Here is a 26,868-nt window from a genome sequence, read left to right as displayed (position 1 = left end):
ATTATGCAACTGCTGAATCTTTCTAAGAAAAGCATGATTTTTCTTTTAAAATCCTTACAATGGTATAAATTTAGAAAGGAGTGACGTATATAAATTTAAAGTTTGTTCTGATTTTCTCATCTGCAACACCATGAATTACCGTGGATGGTCGGGAATTTGCTTGTTGCACAGCAAGTACTGAGAACTAGTACTCTTTACAGTGAATAAATGGAGTGGGAGACTCAGATGCTATTTTGCAGCATTTGTGTGTCCCAGGGTCCCATATGGCACGGGCTAAATTGTCAAGATGGAATGAAAATGGTAAAAACCTTTAAAAATATGTCTTCAGGTGTGAGAAAATGTACACCACTCTGTCGGACAAGCGCGCCAAATAATGAGAATATTCTTTTTAAAAATTGAACCTTCATGCATAAGTCTTGTACAAGTATAATGACTTGTTTTAACTCATTTCCTTAACACACCATCAACGAGCGTGGATTGGTGTCACAAACTTCTTAAAACACAGCAACTCCTCAGTTACAACGCAACGTCACGTGCACTCAGCAATCTTATGCCTCGTTAAAGTCAAAATTGTTGCAGAAATGATAATTTGAATACATGAACGGCCCTTAGCGGGGTTTCTGGACTGATCTTCCGCTTCCCACTATGTTATGTCAACATATTACCCTCCTTTAGAATGAGAGTCGCTCGGCGATTATTCAGTGAGCATTATCTGATGCAGAGTGAAACTTAAATTCACTCTATGTAGTTCCTTTTTGTAGAAAGGTGAATGTTTTACATCTTATCGAAATAAAATCATATCGAGGGTGTTAACCTAGAAAATAAGTAGCCCAAGGCTGAGGACTAGGGCTGAAATACAATACCTTGACCTTCATAGGCAGAATTGAATCTTGCCTTGAATTAAATCAAATCGATTGAGGGGCTGCTTATAGAGTGGTGTCTGAGTATCACGCTGTCACAGAGTTCAAAAAGGAAGAAATCAAAAAGATGTTGTGTCATCCATTTAAAACAAACTTTTAAAATGAAAATGAAATTTGAAATCAAATCTAGGATTTACGACAAGCCGCTTATTCTTATGGTCTTTATGAGTCTTGAAGTACAAAAACAGATGGTTTATCACACTCAAAATCAGTCTTTGAGCATTCGTTTTGCATAAGCAAACCCATTTCAGGCGTGATTCAAATGTCTGTGTTATTGGTGAGATTTTCATTCATGAACCTTGACAGTAACAATTGTTATTGTCGGTTATTGTGTTATTGCCAATATTATTGACAATAACGATGGCATTACACACATTTCATCAGAAAATTGCTTACAGTTACAATGGGATTTCTTGCCAAATATTCGTTCTTGCCAACAAAAAATTACATGTCTGTAAGCTCAGGGTAACACTTAAACTAATTTAGACTTCCTCTTTATAGAAAGTTTCAATAAAAAAAATGTGGAGGTGCTAACTTGGTTGAAATCGGAAATATGTTAGGAATTATGAACTGCTTAGTTTGAAGGCCTGATGTGGGTCAGAAGACCATACCCCAACCACGGCTAAATAGACATTCCACGCTTTTTTCAAATTTAGGTTATTCAGGAATGAATGAATGATTTTATTTAATGACTAAACACGTACAACTATTTCACTATCTATCTACAAAATACAACACATAGATTATATCACAAATACAGCTACAAAATAAAATCTACTAAACGGAACCAAGGGAATTGTTCTTCAGGAATCGTCTGAAGAATGGCTTCTGACGTCTACCTTTACACTCACACACTCTCAGTCCCATTCCTTTTAAAAATATTAAGTATAAAGGCGAGTTACCTTTTGTTGAAATCACCTATCGGGACAGCCCCAGTTTAGATCTTGGACCTGATTCCCCATAGCTTTATGTAGTCTAACCTGGAGAAAATGTAGTTTTTGCTACGAAATTATGGCAAATAAACACGTTGCTTTGGAACCATCCCATGCTAGAAAGCATTAAAAATCAAAGTAAAAAGCATTTCAACCTAGAATTTTCCGCATCCCCAGACAGTTGCAATATTTTGGTCCAAAAGCTGCTATGGTGGAGGGAATCTTCTTTTCAAGCAGAAGACAAACGTTTAGAAACATTAAATTACAAAAACTATATGAAACATGTCAGAAATTCTATGCAACTAAAATAATTGCAAAATTTAGATGAAGCTTAAGCCTAGAGGACCTGCCAATCCTGCAACTGTGCCTACGACCAAATATATTATTAGGAAGAGAAAAACAAATTCTCCTTCAGAACTACTGCAGGACTGGATGTTAACATTTGGCAACTTTTTTTTTTATCTACTTTTCAGAATATTGAGAAACAGGCTATTTTATACAGCTGTATATGAAATTGCAAGAAAAATTGTACTATAATCCCGCCTTTCTCCAGTTTTGGGCTTTTCACTATTGAATTCACGATTGAATAATTTATTTGCAAATGTGTATGCATTCCATGGTTTGGCTATTCGTTATCACGTAGTAAAAAAGGGAGAGGAGAAAGAAGCATTAAAACAAAGAATACTGAATCAATAATGTGGCATTATAAAATAAAGGGAAAGTAAAGAAGATAAAGAAACGGCTTGTGTAAAAATGGTAGCTTTTTTAGAGACTGCCCTGTATTTAAAAGAAGTTTAAAAAAAAAAGTTAAAAAAAAATTGAATGACAAATTGTTACGAAATATCAGTACAAAGCCTAATATTCTTATTACAAAAAAAAAAAAACAAAAAACAAGAAACCTCATCTGAAAAATGAGTAGAAAACAAACTTTGGCTCTTTGACATGGCTGACAAAAAATTCAAAAATGTAAACAAAGAATCCAAACATACGGAAGCCCAAAAAATTGAAACTTAATTGTAAAAACTCCACACATTACATTCACATATTTTTTTTCTTTCTTCTTTTTCCCCCTAAACGTCCCATACACAAAGACTGCAGCAAAAAGCAGAATCTGCTTATTGAATGAAGGAATTTAAGCCAAACCCCTTCATTCTATTCGTTTAAATGCCAACTATAAACTAGGGACTTGGAATTCGGCAGCTAGCTATTTTTTACGGACTTTTTTTTTCAGCGGCTCTGTGGAAATATTCCACTAATCCGTGAAAATACTGTACAAAAATAGTGGAAACATTCAACATCATGATTCATAAACCTGGCAGAAAAACAAAAAAACAAATTAAATATGGTAGAGAAATCAAAAATGGGCAATTTTTTTGCAAACCAAAGCTGAATGATAGAAATATCTTTGACCACTGAATGTCACGACTATGAAACTCTCTCTCTCTCTTGAATTAGACTTAAAGATTTTCCAAACTGGATACATTTGTGTCATCTGACTTTTTCCTTTCCCAAAAAAATTCCTCTCTTTTTAGGAGCCTGATTTAACAAAAGCTAAGAGCTCATATGGCACTTGTGACGAGGTTTGAAGAGCCAAGAGCTCATATGCATGAGTTCTAGCAAAATTCTAAGAATCAATAGATTAATTTAAAAGGAAAATCAGAGGCTTAATGCCGGTCGAGATTTAAAATAAGAGCTCTGAGACACGAGGTCCTTCTAAATATCAAAATACATTAACGTATTTGATCACCCACTCGTAAGTTAAAAATATGTCATTTTTTTAATTTTTCCTCTCCCTTCAGCCCCCCCATATAATTAAATCGGAGAAAACGACTTTATCAAGTCAATTTGTGCAGGTCGCTGACACGCCTACCAATTTTCATCGTCCTAGCACGTCCAGAAGCACCGAACTCGCCAAAGCACTGGGTCCCCCTAAATCCCCCAAAGAGAGCGGATCCAGTCCGGTTACGTCAATCACGTATCTACGAGATTTACTTATTCTACCCACCAAGTTTCATCCTGATCTCCCCACTCTTAGTGTTTTCCAAGATTTCAGGTTTCCCCCTCCAACTCCTCCAATGTCACCAGATCTGATCGGGATTTAAAATAAGAGATCTGAGACATGAGTTCCTTCTAAATATCAAATTTCATTTAGATCCGGTCACCCGTTCTTAAGTTAAAAATACCTCAATTTTTCTAATTTTCCGAACTAACCCCCCAACTCCCCCAAAAAGAGCGGATTCAGTCCGGTTATGTCAGTCACGTATCTAGGACTTGTGCTTATTCTTCTCACCAAGTTTCATCCCGATCTCTCCACTCTAAGCGTTTTCCAGGATTTCCCGTTTCCCCCTTCAACTCCCCCATATCACCGGATACGGTCGAAATTTATGATAAGAGCTCTGAGACATGAGTTCCTTCTAAATATCAAATTTCATTAAGATCCGATCACCCATTCGCAAATTAAAAATTCCTCATTGTTTTGTAATTTGTCATCTCCCTCCAGCCTCCCAAATCGTTGAATCGGGGAAACGATTGCTATCAAGTCAATTTGTGCAGGTCCAATTATGTTCCAATTATGTCAATCACGTATCTAGAATTTGTTATTATTTTTCCCATCAAGTTTCATCCCGATTTCTCCCCTCTAAGCGTTTTCCAGGATTTCCGGTTTCCAAGATTTCTGTTTCAACCCTCTAGGTCCCCGGATCAGATTCGAATTGAAAATAGAGCATCTGAGACATAAGGTCTTTCATTATATCAAGTTTCATTAAGATCCGATCATCCTTTCCTAAGATAAAGATACCTCAATTTTTACGTTTTCTAAGATTTCCCGTTTCGCCCTTTAGCTCCCCCCAATGTCACCGGATCTGGCCGGGATTTAAAATAAGAGCTCTGAATTACAAGTCCTTCTAAATATCCAATTTCATTAAGATCTGATCACCCGTCGGTAAGTTACAAATACCTCATTTTTTCAAAATTTTCCAAATTAAACCCCCTCCCTCCCCAGATACCCCAGAGAAAGCGGATCCGTTCCGGTTATGTCAATCACGTATCTAGGACTTGTACTTATCCCCATAAATACCTTGCTCTTTACGCTAAAATATTCTTAGTAATTTCAACTATTTATTCTACGGCCTTTGTGATTCAGGGGTCATACTTAAAGAATTAATGAATAATCAAATTATTCATTAATTCAAAAACGTTCAGAAATTAAATAAAAAAAAGTTTTTTTTAACTGAAAGTAAGGAGCGACATTAAAACTTAAAACGAACAGAAATTATTCCGTATATGAAAGGGGCAGTTCCCTCCTCAACGCCCCGTTCCTTACGCTAAACTTTTTACTGTCTTAAAAAGTAGATTTGAGAGAAAGAGTCAAACTTTAGCGTAAAAAGTGAGGCGTTGAGGAGGGAACAGCCGCTTTCATATATGGAGTAATTTCTGTTCATTTTAAGTTTTAATGTCGCTCCTTACTTTCAATTAAAAAACTTTTATTTTATTTAATTCTATCTTATTTCAATTGGTGCAAGTAGCTTTTCAAGGCAACTACTGAATTTCAGCTTAAACGTTTATTGGAAATGGGTACTTCCTGGGAGGGTGTAAAAATGGAGGCGTTAAATAGATTGGGATGGAGGAGGAGCGTGCGTAGCTGTGATTGCCTCGGGTAGTTTGGTGCTGCAATGAATTGTTAGTAGTAGTAGTAGTAGCAGTAATTGTCAAACGTCTTTCGATCAAGATGGTGCCGTGAGAGGTAAATCAAAAAATTTGACGTAAGTTACCTTAACATTTTTGTTAATAGCAATTGAAATTAGTCAAAAATTAGATAGAAAGAGTTGGTATGGAGACAACACTGTTTAATGACATTTAATGAACAAAAACTCTACAAATATATTGTCCTGCAGGTTTTAAACACAAACAGGGCTGTCACTCAACAGAAACAATGATTCCTGGTAGGGTTCTTTAAACCATACTTTAAAGAAGGGTAACAGTCTAGTTCCGTGATTCCCAAAGTGGTCCAGGTGGACCCCAAGGGATCGGAGACTTGAAAGGGGTCTACGTTGGCGTGACGAAAGAATAGAGTAAAATTTGCAAAGAAGGGCCCACGACAAATTATCTGGTTTAGATTGTGAAGAACTAAATTGCTGACTTAATTATCATTTACGAAGATAATATTTAATTAGCTCAGCGACTGTCAAACAGTTCGTGGTAACGAACTGTAGTAAGGAGCGACCCGGCGCAATAGTAACCAAAACTCTGAAAAAAACGGAATTTTGATACCAATAGATACATCAAAAGAATTGCATTTTAATGCTAATTCTAAATTTATAAGTTTCATCAAGTTTAGTCTTACCAGTCAAAAGTTACGAGCCTGGGAAAATATGCCTTATTTTAGAAAATAGGGGGAAATACCCTCTAGAGGTCATAGAATCTTAACAAAAATCAGATTCAGAGTATTAGAAAACCCTAATGTAGAGGTTTCAAGCTCCAACCTAAAAAAATTTGGAATTTTGTTTTTATTTTAGAAAATAGGGGGAAATACCCTCTAAAGTTCATAGAATCTTAACAAAAATCAGATTCAGAGTGTTAGAAAACCTTAATGTAGAGGTTTCAAGCTCCTACCTAAAAAAATTTGGAATTTTTTTTTTTTTGCCAGAAGACAGATCACGGATGCGTGTTTATTTGTTTGTTTGTTGTTTTTTCTCCCCAGGGGCGATTGTATCGACCCAGTGGCCCTATAATGTCGTGGGAGGGCTCATTCTAACAGAAATTAAAAGTTCTACTGCCCTTTTTAAGTGACCAAAAATTGGAGGGCACCTAGGCCTCCTCCCACGCTTATTTTTTCCCAAAGTCACCAGATCAAAATTTTGAGATAGCCATTTTATTTCAAAGACACGAAAAACTTAATAACTATGTCTTTGGAGACGACCTAGTCCCCCACAGTCCCCGGGGGAGGGTATGCAAGTTACAAACTTTGACCATTTACGTAGAATAATGATTATTGGGAAGTGTAGAGACATTTTCAGAGGGACTTTTTCGCGTTGGAGTGGGGATGGGTTGGGGGTTGCATGGGAGGATATTTCCATGGATGAATTTATCATGAGGTAAGAGAATTTCCATGAAGGGGATGCAGGACTTTCTAGTATTATTTATAAAAACAATGAAAAAATAAATAAAAACAAAGTTTTTTCAACTGGAAGTAAGGAGCAGCATTAAAACTTACAACGAACAGAACATATTACGAATATAAGGGGGCTTGTCTCCTCCGAAACACCTTGCTCTTTATTCCAAAGTATTTTTAGTAATTTCAACTATTTATTCTACGGCCTGTGTGATTCAAGGGTCATTCTTAAATAATTGGGACGAAATTCGAGCTTTAGCGTAAAGAGCAATGTATTGACGAGGGGGCGAACCCCCTCATATTTTACGTAATAAAAATAAATAAATATAGAAGTTTGTTACGTAAGTCAATTCTTAAGTTACGTATATTTATTACTAATAAAAAGGTTCGTAAAAAAATGAAAAGTTCTTTTAAGAACTTTTTCTTTTAACAAAAAGTGGCATTTTTAAGTAACCAAAAATTGGATGGCGATTATGCCTCCTCCCTCCCTCTTTTTTTTTATCAAAATCGTCCGATCAAAACTATGAGAAACCCATTTAGCCAAAAAAAATTAATGTGTAAATTTCGTTTTAATTATTCATGTGCGGTGAGCCAAAATCCAATTATTCATTAATTCAAAAACTTTCCCTCCTAAGCACTCCGCTCTTTAAGTCAATTTTTTTTATTGCTTTAAAAAGTAGAGAAAGGGTCAAACTTTAGCGTAAAAAGCGGGGTGTTTAGGAGGGAACAGTCCCTTTCATATACGGAGTATTTTCTTTTCGTTTTAAGTTTTAATGTCGCTCCTTACTTTCAGTTGAAAAAACTTGTTTTTTTATTATTTAATTCTTAACAAAGTTGAAGCCAGATATTGACAATTGGCTGTCGGTCCATCAAGCTTATACTTCTCACTAGAATTAGGACTATTTTGTGATTGTCATTGTAGAAGTTACATGTCATTTTTTAATGTCTAATTTTATTTATATTATAACTGTTATATTGAAATATAATTTGACAAAATAGTAATTAATAGTGTGATAATTGAGTATTTCACTGAATACAACATCAGAAAATGCAATGTTTCTTTTTTTTAATTCCGAATGGGGGGGGGGAGGTTTCAAAAGAGGGTAAGTAAGAATTGGTTGGTTTCTTATGTTATGAGTAGTTAAAAAAAGGTAAAATTGGATGGAATCCCTTTTATGACTTCCAAATTTCACTATTGAGTATCCCTCACAGTAAAATCAGTTAATCAATTAACCAATCAAACTTTCTGTTTTGAAAACTGTTAGTTTCTTGTTGGAACTTAACTACGACAAAATCTCCGATCTTAGTTCTAATCTTCACATTTTTTCCTCGAGTTTCTGGAATATGGTAGAAACTTAACTGCGGGGGATCCACCAGAACCAGCGAAATTTTTGAAAGGGTCTATGGATAAGAAAGGCTTATAAATGTCTGGTCTAGTTTATCCCTTTCACTGAATTAATCAGTATAGTGACGCAATTCTACTTCCTTACATTCAGGAAGTTATGTTATTAGCTATCTTTAGAATTACTTCCAGTTTAAGTGGGCCCAAGCCCTTCTTTTTATATTTCATGGTTATTGCACTAGGCATTATAAGGAAAATTTCGACTGATTTATTAGTTTGTATTATATTTTTCTCCAAATCCAACAGTTCGTGGTAACGAACTATAGGTAAGGATTGACCTGGCTTAATAGTAGCTGAAACTCTAAAAAACAGAATTTTGATACCAATCGACATATCAAAAGAAAAAAAAATTATGCTGATTTCAAATATATAAGTTTCATCAAGTTTAGTCTTACCCATCAGAAGTAACGCGCCTGAGAAAATTTGGTTTATTTCAAAAAAGGGAGAAATACTCCCTAAAAGTCATATAAACTTAATGAAAACCACACCATCAGATTTAGCGTATAATAAAACCCTACTATGGAGGTTTCAAGCTCCTATCTGCAAAAATTATTTTTCCAAAAGTCACCCGATCAAAATTTTGAGATAACCATTTTATTCAACATGGTCGAAAAATATAATAACTATGTCTGTCAAGATGACTGAATCCCCCATAGTCCCCCGGAGCTGCAAGTTATGAGCTTTCCGCAATGTTTACATATAGTATTGGTTATTGGGAAGTATACAGACATTTTCAAGGGGAATTTTTCCTGGTAGTAGGGGGAAGGATCAGGGGTTGCATGGGTAGTTTTTTCCACGGAGGATTTTTTAATGAAAGAAGGGACATTGCTATGAAGGGGGTGCCGGATTTCCCAGCATTATCTAAAAAATGATTTGAAATTAAATTAAAATATAAACGTTTTTTCAACTGAAAGTAAGGAGCAACATCAAAAATTAAAACGAACAGAAATTACAACGTATGCGAGGGGGTTCACCCCATTGTCTGTACCTCGCTCTTTACAAGAAAGTTTTTTTAGTACTTTCATAAGAACTATTTATTCTAATTAAGCGGCTCTTGTGATTAAGGGATCATTCTTAGAAAATTGGAACACAATTTAAACTTTAGCGTTAAGAACAAGGTATTGACCAGGGAGTGAACCCCCTAATTTACGTAATAAAAATATACGAATATAGATGCTCATTACGAAAGCTAATTTGTAAGTTACGTATATTTGTTGCTAATAAAAATGTTTGTAAATAAAATTAAAAGTTCTAGTGCCCTTTTTAAATAATCAAAAATATCTGAGGGCGACTCGGCCCCCTCCTCCACCTCTTTTTCTCAAAACAGTCCGATCAAAATTTCGAGAAAGATATTTAGTCAATAAAGTAAAATTACTATGCAAATTTCATTTTAGTTATTCATGTACGGTGAGCCAAAATCAAAACCTGCATTAATTCAAAAAGGTTCAGAAATTAAATAAAAAAAAGTTTTTCTTAGCTGCAAGTAAGGAGCGATATTAAAACTTAAAACGAACAGAAATTATTCTGTATAAGAAAGGGGTTGCCCCCTCCTCAACGCCTCACTCTTGACGCTAAAGTTTGACTCTTTATCATAGCTCTTTTTTAAACAATAAAAAAATTTAACGTAAAGAGCAAGGCGCTGAGGAGGGGAGAGTCCCTTTCATATACGAAATAATTTCTGTTCGTTTTTTTTTGTCACTCCTTACTTTCAGTTAAAAAAAACAACTTGCGTTTTTTTATTTAACTGACGTAAACAGGTCACCCATAATGCCAAAAAAGAGAAAGAAGAACAGCAAACTTTCTAAAAAAAAAGTTTAAACAATACCTTTAATATTTGCAATAAAAGCTGTATATTAGGTTGTAATTTTACAACACAACAGAAATGTGGTTTTTTAGCTATTCGCGGGTACGACTGTTTGTTCATAGATTTGTATGAAAAAAAAAACAAAATAAAAACAAAAACTACAGTATGCTGACAGTAAAGAAACAATACGTGGATTCACTAAGGTAAATAGCATTCAATACTAAAATGGGTTGTCTTTGAGCCAGTGGGTACTCGTAAAATTTTATTTCCTTTGGGGAGATGGACTTTTGGTATCATAAATTCAAGAAAAGCAAATAGCATGAAGAATATCAGAGATAGATAGAATCGTAAAGCTAGAGACACCCCCCCCCCCTTTCCCGTGCAAGGGTATTTGAGCCAAAGAGACTAAAATAATTTTTGGTGATCACAGTAAATCTTCCATTCCTCCTACGATGTAACTTTGTAAAACCGCTACCAGTGGATACGTCTTCTATTGGTGTAATTCATTTATCTAGAATAAAATAGTAACGATTTATTCGTACCAAGTTATTAATAAGGCATATTTTAATTGCATGATAGCACCCATGGTAGTATTATTAATCTTTAAAAAAAAATATCAGCTTTCTTACCAGAAACAATAAAAATAACTCCTCCAATGAAGGTTAAAATTTTTCTCCTCTTTGAAAATTGTCCAGTTATGCACGAAACTTCTGCCACAATCAGCAAAAGAGCAGCTGTGAAATAAAATGGGGCCACTTTTACCACTATGTCTGCAAAAAAAAAAGAAAATCAAAATCAGACTAAGTTCTACTAACCTTGAATATAGAAAATTAAATATCCCTGTACGTTGTTGTAGCACAGTGGATTGATGACCTACTTGGTAACACGGAGCACCCGGGTTCGATCCCCGCTGCAGCAAGGTTGGGCGACAAGCTTGCTACTTGTCCCTGTAAAAAACACTCAGCAACTGACACGTCGAATCGACACCCTATGCGCCAGCAATCAGGAGGATTTTTATCCTTTTTTATCCTGTACGTTGTTGTTTTGAGAACGTAATTTTTTATCACTATTTGGTAATCATATTGATTGCGTTTACAATTTCTAATTATTAATCTAAAATAATTAAATACGATATATTTGTAGTGCCAAGATTAGACTGCCCATATATCTAAATGCTATATACCTATCTGTAGCTCAGATTTTCTGTGACTATGGGTTATATTCAGCTACCACAAGATAAATTTAGGAATTCAAAATGAAAAAAACATACATGCATCACTCTTGAGTGCGCTCATTTCTTATATATAAATAACCAAAGGAGGATGAAAATTTGCAAACTGATTATATTAAAATTGTTAAGAGGAGCCTCACTTTATGCTACATTCCTAAAGTAAAAGCAAGAGGCGTTTTATACTAAGTCTGAGAGAAACCCCTATTCATATTCTAGATCTTAAGAGTTGATCTTACCAACATCCTATCAACTGGAAGTGACAGATCAGCAAATGACGGAGTAAAAATCAATACCCAATTAGTAATTCAGGGAGTAAAAATCATAATTTTAAGAACCAAACGCATTTTAAAAAAGGATGCTCCCCTCAACAGACACAATTGTATACAAGCTGATTCGGTACTATGGTATACCCAGGGTATTCTTGGCATACTCTGACTTTAGTTGATGATCCAGTATCTATCCTAAGAGTTAAATGTTTGAATGCTCTGTTTGGATTCGGATAGCACATGCTAGATAAAATTCAGATGTGATCACAAAAATACAAACTACAATTTGCTCACGAAGAGAGTAAAGTTTTAGCTCTTAGAAATAAGAAAAAAAGACTGAAAGTTTCTCATTTTTAATAATGAACGATAACCCAATATCATAAACAAAGCAAGTACTCTCAGTCTGCAGATTGCTGATTGCACATTACACATGCACATGCAGATTGCACAAAAACAAGAAGTCATGTTGACATCTGTCGATCTCTGATTGTAATAAAATATAGAAATGAATTCTAGTAGAGGATGGCACTGCTTTACCAAAATAACGAAATAATTTGTTATACAGACGGTCTCCCTAATTTAAGGAAATTAGTGACTGGAATAGGGATATACCAGAACCCCCAGGTTCTTATGAAGTCTTATGAAGGCTAGAAGTCTATTGAATCAAGGGACAGCTAAAAAATTGGCTCTCAGCATACTTGAGTGATAGAAAAATAGCAGTCAAGGTTGCAGACACACTATCCACATGGACAGATGCAACCAGTGGCGTCCCACAAGGTAGTGTTCTCGGCCCAGTCTTGTTCGTCATGTACATAGACATTTGCATAAATGCCATTTCCCAAACCGACTTCGGCCTGTTTGCAGATGATACGAAGCTCCTGGGAGAAGCTAGTGCATCATCACAAATCCAAATCGGCTTGGACGCCCTGACAGAGAAGCTCGAAGAGTGGCAAGTTTCACCAAATGTAGCAAAATCCTCTGTCGTCCATCTTCGCCGCAAAAATCCGAAGTACTCAAACAAAATGAAAGGTATCGACCTGACAAAATCTACCTGTGAAAAGGGCCTAGTTCTAATTCTGAGCTTGGACCTCAAGTCAGAAAAGTATATCGGCCTGGTTGTGCGTAAAGCATCAAAAACTCTCTGGCTACTCACTCACTCCCTTCGATACCTTGACATTCAATCAAAGATCTCAGCATACACAAGCTACGTCAGGCCACAGCTTGAATACGCCACTGTCATCTGGTCACCATATCTCAAAAAGGATGATGACAGAATAGAGCGAGTCCAGAAACGCTTTGTAAAAGGACTTCAAGGATTCAGAGACCTTCTGTATGACAAAACTCTAAGAAGGCTCACTCTCCATAAACTTGAGAAAAGAAGAACGATCTTAGACTTAAAAACCCTCTTCAAGATAGTTCACGAGAATTTTGGGAACGTAAAAGACAAGCTTGTTCAAATAACTCCCCAAAGCAACAAAAGATCGCACAGTCTGCAATTGGAGCCTATGAAGATGAAGATTGCAAGATCTAATTCTTACCATCATTCGTTCAAACCCGGGTCATCAGGATCTGGAAAAAACTACCATTTCCAGTCGAAAAGATGAAATCACTGGAAGCCTTCTCCAATAGCCTAAACATAAACATACCATATCTCGAGACTTTCAACGTAGGACGACTTTAAATGGCAATCGTGCCGCAGTCGCCCTGCCATAACATTTTTCTTTTAAAAAGTGTCAGTTATGTGGAAATTTTGTATTGAGTGGCGTGAGGAATAAAATTATTTATTTATTCATGAGAAGATAATGAGTTATCCCCAAGGAAAATTTGCTATGATTTTCTAGACGAAAACGTTTTTGATAGAACAGGCAGCTAAGATACTGATACAAATAGAAATTACAGATGGGAATATTTGTATCTTAGTTGATAATCAAGCATGCCTCTGGGTACTTGAGAATATTAAGAGTAGACAAAAAATTGAGTTGGATTACTGTCATGGTATCATGACGCTGCGGGCATCAGAATACTCTGGGATCGCAGGTAATGAATTGGTAGATGAAGCAGCTGAAGTTAAGGCTTCAGTGAAATGCTATTGACTGGAATTAATAATTTCCATATCTCAACGGTGCTGAATAGTGGCCACAAGGACAGGGACCAGTGAGAGAGTGGAGCGTAATTGGCGCAGGAAGGTGGACGTAACGAAACAGAAGAAGTGATTCCGAAGTTTACCCCAAGGCTATTAAATATATTTTATAACTTAATATATCTAAACTGAACGTGTTTCATTACATGATTATAATATTTTTGGAACCATCTCACCTGAATAAGAAGAACTAATCCCCTATTTTTTTAAACATGATATGGCCGTAGAAACAAGAAAGTATTATTCTTGAAGGTATTTCATAATCTGGACAAAACCATAATTATTATTGATAATAACTGTAATCAAAATCATAAACTTGATAAATAGCAGTAGTAATTGATTAGGAATAATATATCTTTAACGAATACAAAATATAATTGCTTCTGTTGGGATACCCCATTTTATTTCAAAAAATTATGATTGTCAAATAAAAGGTCAGATTCGCATGATTCTTTTCACAGAGGCTGAATGGAGACCCCTCTCCCGAGAATAATTAATGTTAAGATCTTAAGCAAATGTGTTGTGAACTGAGTATGGCACGTCAGTACGTCCAATACGTTGGTACACGTGCCAGCACACAAAAGAAGTCGGGCAAGAGCTAAGAATTTTGTTCTAATGCTGGTTAAAAGACCTTACTCCCAAAGCCTGCCAGGAAAAACTCCAAAAATTAGCCTGGAAAGAATTTTTTCATTTAAACTCAGCTTCACTCCCTGAAGGTCTTCTAAGACAGTCTTCCTCATATATAGCATTTATGCTAATATGAGTTATTTTGTTTTGAAAACGGAAAAAAGAATAAAGAGTACTATTGAATATTGAAGAATAAAGAAGAAATAAAGAAAAATATTAAACAGATGGAAAGAAAGATATAGCAACTTTTGGAACTTAACGATTAAAAAATTTGGACCGAAAAAAAAATTATATGATCTGTCAAGCAGTTAGTTATATAAGATAATTTTTATTCGTTTTAAGTTTAAATATTGCTCTGCACTTTAATTCTTGAAAATAACTTATTTTTTATTAATATTATTGAAAGCCCGCAAAATTTACAACGTTGAGTAAAGTGGCTTGACGTTACTCAACATATTGGTACCATTCTATTCTTTTTCAGTTAGGCTTGCGCCCAGTTTTTAACACTAGTGATATATAGGACATTAGAGCTTTTATATCCATCCCTTTGATATAGAAACCAAAAGATCATTCGAATGTTTAGTGCTACTGATATTTTGGCATCTTATAATAAGCTGGATACCAAGCTACAAAAAGAGGCTTGCTGGTGGTTAGGTCCTTTTCATACTCTCGTGCGACTATTTTGACTTGCTGTTGTGCAAGGATCTGGATCTTGTTACAAATTAAATAAAAAAATCAATTTAAAAAAAAAAACTTATACAACAAAATTAAATAAAAAATAACTTAAAACGAACAGAAATTACTCCATGAATGAAAGGGGCTGTTCCTCCCTCAAAGTCCCGCTCTTTACGCTAAAGTTTGACTTTTTCTCTCAATTCTACTTTATTAAACAGTAAATAACTTTAGCGTAAAGAGCGGGACGTTGAGGGAGGAACAGCCCCTTTCATACACGGAGTAATTTCTGTTCGTTTTAAGTTTTAATGTCGCTCCTTACTTTCAGTTACAAAAAACTTTTTTTTTATTTAATTTCTGAACGTTTTTGAATTAATGCATGTTTTTATTTTACCACTCCGCAAATGAATAATTAAAACAAAATTTTTGCTAAATGGCTTTCTCTTAGCTTTGATCAGATGATCTCGAGAAAAAGGGTGGGAGAGGAGGCCTATTTGCCCTCCAATTTTTCGGTTACTTAAAAAGGCAACTAGAATTTTAAATTTTTAACGAACGTTTTTATTAGTAAAAAATATATATAACTTACAAATTAACTTACAAAACGAACTTCTATATTCGTGTATTTTTATTATGTATTAACGAGGGGGTTTGCCCCCTCGTTAATACCTCACTCTTTACACTAAAGCTGTAATTTTGTCCCAATTCTTTAAGATTGACCCCTGAATCACAAAGGCTGCAGAATAAATACTTGAAATTACTAAAAATACTTTAGCATAAAGAGAGAGTTACTTAGGAAGAGATGGACCCCCCCATATCTGTAATAATCTCTGTTCGTTTTAAGTTTTAATGCTGATCCTTATTTTCAGTTGAAAAAACTTTTTCATATTTGTGTTTTCATTGTTTTTTTTTTAAATAATGCTAGAAAATCCTGCGCCCCCTTCATGGAATTTCTCTTCTCCCATGAAAAATTCCTCCAAGGGAAGATCATCCCAAGTAGCCCCCTCCCCTTAGCCCCCAAACAGAAAAGTCATCCTAAAAAGGTATTTAAACTTCCAAATAATCATTACTGTATATAAACGCTGGTCAAAGTTTGAAACTTACAGCTCCTCCCCTGAGGACTGTGGGGGAGTATGTCAGCCCCAAAGACATAGTTATTATGTTTTTCGACTATGCTGAACAAAATGGCAATCTCAAAATTTTGATCCGTTGACTTTGGAAAAAATGAGCGTGGGAGGGGGCCTAGGTTCCCTCCAATTTTTTTGGTCACTTAAAAAGGGCACTAGAACTTTTAATTTCCGTTAAAATGAGCCCTATCACGAAGTTCTAGGACCACTTGGTCGATACGATCACCCCTGGGGGAAAAAACAAAAAACAAACAAACAAACAAATAAACACGCACCCGTGATCGGTCTTCTGGCAAAAAATACTAAGTTCCACATTTTTGTAGATGAGAGCTTGAAACTTCTACAGTAGGATTCTCTGATACGTGAATCCGATGGTGTGATTTTCGTTAAGATCGTATGACTTTTAGGGGGTGTTCCCCCTATCTTCAAAAACAAGGCAAATTTTCTCAGGCTCGTAACTTTTGATGAGTAAGACTAAATTTGATGAAACTTATATTTGAATATTTGAAACTTATATTATATATTTGATATATGAAACTATTTGAAGATCAACATAAGAATTCGATTCTTTTGATATATCTATCGGTATCAAAATTTCGTTTTTTAGAGTTTCGTTTACTATTGAGCCGGGTCGCTCCTTACTACAGTTCGTTACTACGAACTGTTTGATTAGAGATATAGAATAAGTATTACTTATTTTATATCGTTTATATTGCAAATTATCCTTATATGTTACAGCTTATAGTTTTTATTTGTATAAAAACCTATTTAACGGTTATAATATATAAGCAATTCAATTAATCCTATGTGTATGATTATATTATGTCTAATTTTATATTTTCTGTCGTCTACATTTACGTCTATATTTGCCTTATGTGCCTATATATGTTTATATTCATATTATATCTTGTTTAAATAATAGTTCTATGTTTATATTACATAAATATTAATATAGTCAATATTAGTCATCCCAACTACCTTTCTTTGAAGTTTCAAGTTATCCCTTTTGAATCGTATATTTGCACAGTCAATAAAACCAAAGATCTCAACATACCATCAATTTAACAATACAGGATTTATTTCAAGAAGATAGAATCCATTTTATTATTATTCCATCACTCTTTCCCCCTTTTTAGTGAAAAGATATAAATCAGGAATATCTCTTTCCTTCTTTCATTAATTTCTGTCGTATTATTTTTAAGAAATGAAGCAGAAAACATAGTGAAAAGAAACATGATGAACTTTTTTCCAATAATTAACTGAATTTTATTTTCTCTGCCAAGATGTATAACATACACGGCACATAAAAAGGATATATTTGAAAGTTCTAGATCTTATATTGGATAATCGTTAAGTAAGGAATCACCTGTGTACGCAAAAATCTATTTTGTGAGGGGATTGGAGGACCCAAACTTACAAAACTGAGGAGGGGGCTAATTTATTTTTCTCGATAGATCTGTGTAATAAAAAAAAAACTGTACAAAATAAAAATGCAACCAAGCCAGTGTACTCTCCCTTACTAGTCCCTTACTAGTGTACTCTTCCCTTACTCTCCCCTTACTTCCATTACTAGAGGGGTCGATTTCGGAGAGGGAATTGACAAGCAAATTATTCAAAATATTAGAAAACGTTCACTTTCAAGAAATACTTGAAAGTTGAAGATAATTTTGAGCGTAAAATGTATTTGATTGCAGATAGGGGAACGTGTCCTTTGGTTTACGGCGAACTTACCTGACAAAGACACAATTTACAATTTACAGTCTAATTTTTTTTCGATAAAACTAAAAGTTACATGTTACACGCTGTGATTCTAACCCAGTTTCTAGACATTTAGCAACAATTCTCCAAAAAATGGAATCCATTAAATCTTTAAATATTATTAATCTAACTGACCGTAAGCCTATACTGACAATCAAAATAATAATGTCTGTCAGTTGTAAGAGCTTCAGCCTTTTCTTATTTTTTTTGTAAGGGTTACTTGTTTGAATACTCATATTTCAGAGAACTTCCTCAAAGGGAAGATCCTCCCAAGTAGCCCCCTCCCCTTAGCCCATTTCCATTTTTCCCCTCCATTTTTTTAACGTTTCCACATATTTAACAGCCCGTTCACGAGTGAAAAGAAAAAAAAAAGAAGAAAATGAAAAAATAAAAACTATAAATGAACTTTAAATTGTAACATAAAGTTAATATCTCAAGCCGGATCACTTTTAAAATCATTCTGAGGCTAAAAGTGTCATCTAGCGGTAAATTTGAAACCTTGTAGAAATGCTCGCATAAAACAATTCATTCTTTACTTCGTTTTACGTCTTGGGGGTGGAGGGGATGTACGTTTAAATAAACAATCAACAAAATGTGATATATGATTTTTTTTTTATTAGGGAATAAATTTTTTATAGCCTTCCCCCTGCCACTGAAGTTTTGGTATTCGCTGTGTATTTTTGAGCGAGGTGCATCTTGGAGGAGGTGGGGCCAGCTTCCATAGAATCTTCATTTGAAAATGATACGTAAACTATTGAGGGAAAAATATCGAGCTTGCAGCCTATGTTTGCGTATTTTACGTTTTCAGTACGTTCACATTACAGAACTTGGTAGATGTTTTGTTGTTACAAAATATCCTAATGCTGAATTCAGATACATTAGATTCAAACTTTTTTTTTTATTGTGTCGGTATACCCAAATTGAGAATTTTTCAAGACATCCTACAGAGTTTTCTTTAGCGGGAAAGACTATAAACAAGAGCTAAGAGCTCATATGACACTTGTGACGAGTCAAGAAGAGCTAAGAGCCAAGAACTCATATGGTATGAGCTCTAACAAAATTCTAAGAATCAATAGATTGATTTAAAAGGAAAATCAGAGGCTTCATGCCGGTCAGGATTTAAAATAAGAGCTCTGAGTCACGATGTCTCTCTAAATATCAAAATTCATTAAGATCCGATCACCCACTCGTAAGTTATAAATACCTAATTTTTTCTAATTTTTCCTCTCCCTTTAGCCCCCCATATGGTCGAATCTGGGAAAAAGACTTTATCAGGTCAATTTGCGCAGCTCCCTGACCCGCCTACCAATTTTCATCGTCCTAGCACGTCTAGAATAGCCAAACTTGCCAAATCACTGAGCCCCTCCCCCCAACTCCCCCAAAGAGAGCGAATCCGGTACGGTTACGTCAATCACGTATCAAGGACATTTGCTTATTCTATCCACCAAGCTTCATCCCAATTCCTAAACTCCAAATTTTTTCAAAGATTTTCCCCTCCAACTCCCCCCAATGTCAGAAGATCTGGTCGGGATTTGAAATAAGATCTCTGAGACATGAATTCCTTCTAAATATCAAATTTCATTAAGATCCGATCGCCTGTTCGTAAGATAAAAATACCCCAATTTTCACGTTTTCCAAGAATTCCGGTTTCCCCCCTCCAACTCCCCCCAATGTCACAGGATGTGGTTGGAAGTTAAAATTATAGCTTTAAAGTACAAAATCCTTCTAAATATCAAATTTCAGTAAGATCTGGTCACCCTTTCGTAAGTTACAAATACCTCATTTTTCCAAATTACTCCCCCCCCCCAACTCCACTGAAGAGAGCAGATCCGGTCCGGTTATGTCAGTCACATATCTTAGACGGGTTTTTATTCTTCCCATCCAGTTTCATCCTGATCTTCCAGCTTTAAGTATTTTCTAAGATTTCCGGTTTCCGCCCAACTGCGCCCCCCCCCCCAATGGCAATGGATCTGGTTGAGATTTAAAATAAGAGATTGGAGTTACGAGGTCCATCTAAACATGGAATTTCATGAAGATCCAACGACTCCTTCGTAAGTTAAAAATACGTCATTTTTTTTCAAATTTTTCAGAATTACCCCCCCCCCCCCAATAGAGCGGATCCGTTCCAATTATGAAAATCACGTATCTAAGACTTCTGCTTATTTTTCCCACCAAGTTTGATCCCGATCCCTCTAATCTAAGCGTTTTCCATGATTTTAGGCTCCCCCCACCCCAAACTCCCCTCAGTGTCACCAGATCCAGTCGGGATCTAAAATAAGAGCTTTGAGACACGATATCCTTCTAAATATCAAATTTCATTGAGATCTGATCACCCTTTCGTAAGTTAAAAATACCTCATTTTTCTAATTTTTCACAATTAACCCCCCCCCTCCCCCAACTACCCCAAAGAGAGCAGATCCGTTCCGGTTATGTCAATCATGTATCTAGGACTTGTGATTATTTTCCCCGCCAAGTTTCATCCAGATCCCTCCACTCTAAGTGTTTTCCAAGATTTTAGGTTTTCCCCTCCCATCTTCCTTCCAATGTCACCAGATCCGGTTGGGATTTAAAATAACAGCTCTGATACACGATATCCTTCCAAACATTAAATTTCATTAAGATCTTATCAACCGTTCGTAAGTTAAAAATACTTCATTTTTTCTATTTTTACCGAATTAATGGGCCCCCCCAATCCCTTCCGGATGGTCAAATCGGGGACAACTTCTAATTTAATCTGGTCCGGTCCCCGATATGCCTGCCAAATTTCATCGTCCTAGCTTAGCTGGAAGTGCTTAAAGTAGCAAAACCGGGACCGACAGAGCGACAGAATTTGCGATTGTTATATGTCAATTGGTTAATACCAAATGCCATAAAAACCACGAGGTTTTCCATAGACACCTTAGTAACACAATAAACACCGTAAAAACCTTATAAGGTATCTCGAAAAAAAAAATAAGTTAAAACTACGACAAAATCCTTAAAAGGTTTTTTTTTTAATTCCACGCTTTTGAACTTAGCATTGGATATATTCTTTACATCGTTAGAAGGCCATTTATGACTTTACGGTCCATAAACTTTTTACTGCTTTCTTTACTGAAGAAGGTGGGAATTATTACAAAGAACCTTTCTGAGCTGATCCATAGCGAAACTAATAAATGTTTGCCTTCTTTGCTGGCGAGTAAATCACTAAGGAGTAAGAGCAATAGCCTAGAAAACGATATTTTACTCATCCATTCCGCAAGGAGTGGCGAAGCTGAGCAATTCTGGACAAAACGGAAATAATTTGTCCGTTATATAATTTTTCCGTTATAAATTCCGTTATTAATTTTTCCGTTATATATTTTGTGCTTATATTTTTGATAATAGACTAAACTAGTTCAGCTGCGTCATCGCGTAATGTTAGGTTTCTTTGTTAAGATTAAATAAAAAAAAAGAAGTTTTTTGAAATGAAAGTAAGCATCGACATTAAAACTGATAACGAACAGAAATTACTCCGTATATGAAAGGGACTTTTCCTCCTCGACACCCCGCTCCTTACGCTAAAGTTTTTTATTGTTTTAAAAAGTGGAGTTGCGAGAAAGAATCAAACTTGAGCGCAAGGAGCGGGGTGTAGAGGAGGAAAAGTCCCTTTGATATACGGAGTAATTTCTGTTTGTTTTCAGTTTTAATGTCGCTCCTTACTTTCATTTCAAAAAACTTGTTTTTTTATTTAATTTCTGAAAGTTTTTGAATTAATGCATGTCTGATTTTGGCTCTCCGTACATAAATTATTAAAATGAAATTTGCATATTAATTCTTTTTTTGGCTAAATGGCTTTCTCTTACTTTTGATCAGACGATTTTGAGAAATAAGGGGTGGGGAAGGAGGACTAGTTGCCCTCCAATTTTTCGGTTACTTAAAAAGGCAACTAGATCTTTTAATTTTTAACGAACGTTTTTATTAATAAGAAATATACGTAACTTAAGAATTAACTTACGCAACAAACTTTTATATTCTTATATTTTTGATTATGTATATGGGGGGGGCTGGTCCCCTCGTTAATACCTCGCCCTTGACACTAAATCTTGTTTTGTCCCATTTCTTTAAGAATGACCACTGAATCAGAAAGGCCGCAGAATAAATAGTTGAAATTACTTAGAAATTTTTTAGCATAAAGAGCGAAGTATTTATCTCCTCCTAAATACCTCGAGCTTTATGCTAAAGTATTTTTAGAACCCCTCATATGCGTAATAATCTCTGTTCGTTTTAAGTTTTAATGCTTCTCCTTACTTTCAATTGAAAAAACTTTTTCATGTTTATATTTTCATTGTTTTTTTGTTTTTTTTTAATAGTAATGCTAAAAAAAAAACACAAAAATCCCCCTGATAATGTCGGTACACTTCCCAGTAACCACTACTGTATGTAAACATTGGTCAAAGTTTATAACTTGCAGCCCCTCCCCCAGGGACTGTGGGGGGTAAGTCATCCCCAAAGACATAGTTATTATGGTTTTTGACTATGCGGAACAAAATGGCAATCTCAAAATTTTGATCTGTTGACTTTGGGAAAAACATGAGCGTGGGAGGGGGCCTAGGTGCCCTCCAATTTTTTGGTCACTTATAAAGGGCACTAGAACTTTTCATTTCCATTAGAATGAGCCCTCTTGCAACACTCTAGGACCACTTGGTCGATACGATGACCCCTGGGAAAAAAACAAACAAAAAAACAAACAAACAAACAAATAAACACGCACCCGTTATTTGTCTTCTGGCAAAAAATACGAAATTCCACAGTTTTGTAGATTGGACCTTCAAACTTATTCTATAGGGTTCTTTGATGCGCTGAATGCTTTGGTGTGATTTTCGTTAAGATCCTATGACTTTTAGGGGGTTTTACCTCCTATTTTCCAAAATAAGGCAAATTTTCTCAGGTTCGTAACTTTTGATGACAAAGACTAAATTTGATGAAACTTATATATTTAAAATCAGCATAAAAATCCAATTCTTTTGATATATCTCTTAGTATCGAAATTCCATTTTGTAGAGTTTCGTTTACTATTGAGCCGGGTCGCTCCTTACTACAGTTCGTTACCACGAACTGTTTGATAGGTTTAGTTAAATTTCCTTGTTCTTTCAAAAGCGCAAATGTGCTGTAAAGTGGAGGAAATTTTTGAAGCCCTCCTCCTAAGACTTCTTGTATTTAAGCCGCTTCTTCTGTGCTTCAACCATCAGAAGGTTCAAAGATGTTTCTAACACAAGATTTCGTACTGCTATTTCTTTTAATAATTAGAACTCATTGTAGCAATAAACCACCAGAGCCAAGACACCCTCCAAGACTTAGCTTGAGCCAAGACTTGGCTTGTTTTATCGTGATCTGTGTTATTTTTTGGCGTGAACTGCTTTTTAGAAGTAAATTATTTTCTTCAGCAACCCATAGCTCATTTCAATCCAGTGTTTTTCAAGTCATAAGATAAAGCCCTTTATTTACGTTAAATAAAATAAACAAGTTTTTTTTTAGCCGAGATTAAGGAGCAACATTAAAACTTAAAACAAAGAGAAATTACTCTGTATATAAAAGGGGCTGATCATTCCTCAATGCCCCACTCTTTACACTGAACTTTAACTCTTCCTCTCAACTTTACTTTTTTAAAAAGTAAAAAAAGTAAAAAGTAAAAATTTCTGGCTCTCCGCACATGAATAATTAAAAGCAAATTTGCATATTAGTTTATTTTTTTTGCCAAATGGCTTTCTCATAGTTTCGATCGGATGATTTTGAAAAAAAGAGCGGGAGAGGAGGCCTAATTACCCTCCAAATTTTTGTTTACTTAAAAGGCAACTAGACCTTTTAATTTTTCACGGAGGTTTTAATTAGTTAAAATATACGTATTACGGATTAACTTACGTAACGAACTTCTATAATCGCATGTTTTTATTACATATATGAGGCTGTTTGCTCCCTCGTCAATACCTCACTCTTTACACTAAAGCTTAAATTTTGTCCCAGTTCCTTTACGATGACCCCTGAATCACAAAGGCCGTAGAATAAATAATTGAGACTACTAAAAATACTTTAGTGTAAAGAGAGATTTTAGGACCACTGGGTCGATACGATCACTCCTGGGAATAAAAAAGCAATAAAAAAACAAATAAACACGCATCCGTGATCTGTCTTCTGGCAAAAAATACAAAATTCTACATTTTGTATATTTTCAAAAAATCAGCATTACAAAGCAATTCTTTTGATGTATTTATTGGTATCAAAATTCCATTTTTTAGAGTTTCGGTTACTATTGAGCCGGGTCGCTCCTTACTACAGTTTGTTACCACGAACTGTTTGAAAAGTTAAGTTGCATAACGAAAAGGTGTTGCATAACGAAATAAAGAAACATGTTTGCTATTTTAAAATAAAGCAGAATTGCCAGAAATAAACTATCGTTTTCGCAAAAAAAGGTTTTCATTCCATCAGCAGTCATACTGTATGCTTTGTCCCAAATTCATTCATATATAGTCACATACCTCCAAATGAAGGTAGGAAAGAGGTTAATATTCAACTCAATCTATATTCATCCAATTGTTCATCCAAACCCTCTGAAGGGACCCTCATGGAAACTTTAGAAAACTAGGATTATAAGCAATTTTTCGAGGCCTTAGGTACCTTCTTTACCTCTGAAAGAATTCGATGGCCTCCACCCCAATAGCATGCGCACCACAAGCCCATAATCTGTAACCATCAGTTTAATAGGATAATTGTCTGTAATAACGTTAGAATTCCTCTGTATGAAAGAAATTCCTTTGAAATCTCACGAAAAAAAATGAAAATTTCAATATTTTGTACTACAAATTTATTTTTCAAGGTTTTAGGAGCTCTCTTCTCCCCTCTTCCCCTACTTACAAAAATATCCGCTGACTCTCATCCCCAATAGCTAACACACAACTTTACGCCAAAAATATGACTATGAAGCCTTAATTAAATCCACTTGTTGAAATGAAGCTTAAAAGTAACTGTCAATATCAACCGCAGGATGAAATTTCCATGTACTTTGTTTGTTGGCATGCAAGTTTTTGCGCTATCCGCTGTTTTCCGTCCGTTTTGCTGTAAATTTATACGTTATCAAACAGTTCGTGGTAATAAACTGTTAGTAAGGAACAACGCAGCCCAAAAGCAACCGAATCTCTATCAGACCAAGAGAGTTGACTTTTTTTGCTGATTCAAATATACAGAATTCATTAATATTACTGCTACCCATCAAAAGCTACGAGCCAGAGAAAACTTGCGCGATTTTCAAAAGAGGGGAAACACCCCAAAAATATCTAAGAATATGTAACATCATATTCAGCTTATCAGAGTAGTTTTAACTTACTGTAGATGTTTCAATTTCCCATATGCGAAAATGTGGAATTTTGAATTTTTGCCAGGACAAAGACCACAGATGCTTGCTTATTAGCTGTTTATTGGTTTTTTTGTTTTTCCCTGGGGTGGTCCTACCAAATCAATAGAACTGGAAGATCGGGAAAGGGCTCAAACAAGCAGAAATTAAAAGTTCCAGTGCCTTTTTAAGTGACCAAAATGATTAGGAGGCAACTAGATCCTCTCCCATGTTCCTTTTCACCCGAAGTCATCTGATCGAAATTTTTAGATAGTCATTTTGTTCAGCATAGTTATTAAGTCCTATAACTATACCTGACAAGACCCCCCTCCCCAAAAAAAAAGCCTCTTGGGAAGGGGCTCGAAGTTATAAAATTTGCCAGTTGTTTACGTTTAATATTTGTTATTGGGATTTATACATATATTTGAAAGGGGCGGGAATTTCCCAAGGTCAATTTTTCATGGGAAAGGAAGTATTTGGGGGTAAGATTTTAAGTAAAAATTTCAAACGAGGTAGAATTCCTATACAAAATCCTTTTTGTTTGTCTTACTTTCTCTTTTGTGATTCAATTTTACACGGGCAGAATTTTTAATGCTAGAGATGGAAATTTTCAACAAGGTTGGCATTATCTGAGGGAATTTCCGTGGGAGAAAACTTCCATGGGATAATTTTCCGCAGGAGAATTTCTCTATGGGATAATTTTCTGCAGGAAAAACTTGCCTCTGGGGGAGGGGCAGGGTCTTTAAAAAAATTTCCATGGAGTGGGTATTTTCCGGCATGATTTGAAACATGATCAGAAATTAAATGAAAAAAGAGCATTTTTTATTTACTGAAAGAAGGATAAGGAGAATTTTCCAAGTGGAATTGTCCCAGGAAAGTTTCGAGGGGAATGTTTAGTAAGGTTGAAATTGTCCGGGGACTAATTTCGGGGGAGATTTATGCGGGAGAAACTTTCCATGGAGATGTTTTTCGTGAAGGGGAATTCCATGTAGGAGGATGGGGGTTTCCCGATATTATTTGGAAAATGATAATAGATCTAATATGAAAAAATCAAGTTTCATCAACTGAAAGCAAGTAACAACATTAAAACTTAAAACCAACAGAGATTATTCTGTATATGAGGGGGTTGCCCCTCGTTCATACCCGTTCTTTACACTAAAGTTTGACTTTTTGTCCCAATTCTTTAAGAATGACTCATAGAGGCTTTATTAGAAAAAGAAGCCTTTTTAAAGGAATTAAAAACTTTAGGGTGAAAAACAAGGTATTAAAAAGGGAGTACCCTCCTTATATGCGGAATATATATTTTTTATTTTCATAAAATTTTAATAACGGTTCTAAGGAAATGTTGAATCGTTTCTATTAAGCCGTTCGGCATTTCGCATCCGACATTTCGTTTTGAACTCTTTTCTTTAACCATACAATAGAAATAACCGAGAAACTAATCACATTTGTCAAGAATTTTCCATTAATAAAATGAGGACAAATAAAATGAGGGCTATTCAAGGAAATATATAATATTCTGTGCTTGAGAGAACAT

At 35.2% G+C, this 26,868-nt stretch overlaps 1 protein-coding gene across 1 annotated transcript in view; it reads right to left on the bottom strand.

Moving 5' to 3' along the window:
• The window catches only part of LOC136035066 (uncharacterized), a 312,741-nt gene that overhangs the window by 171,627 nt on the left and 114,246 nt on the right, over nt 1-26,868 (bottom strand). The gene's annotated exons all lie outside the window — the stretch shown is intronic.

Source organism: Artemia franciscana, chromosome 1, assembly GCF_032884065.1.
Source record: "Artemia franciscana chromosome 1, ASM3288406v1, whole genome shotgun sequence".
NCBI lineage: Eukaryota > Metazoa > Arthropoda > Branchiopoda > Anostraca > Artemiidae > Artemia > Artemia franciscana.
Note: the sequence above shows the minus strand (reverse complement) of the source record. Positions and strands in the feature narration are given on the sequence as shown.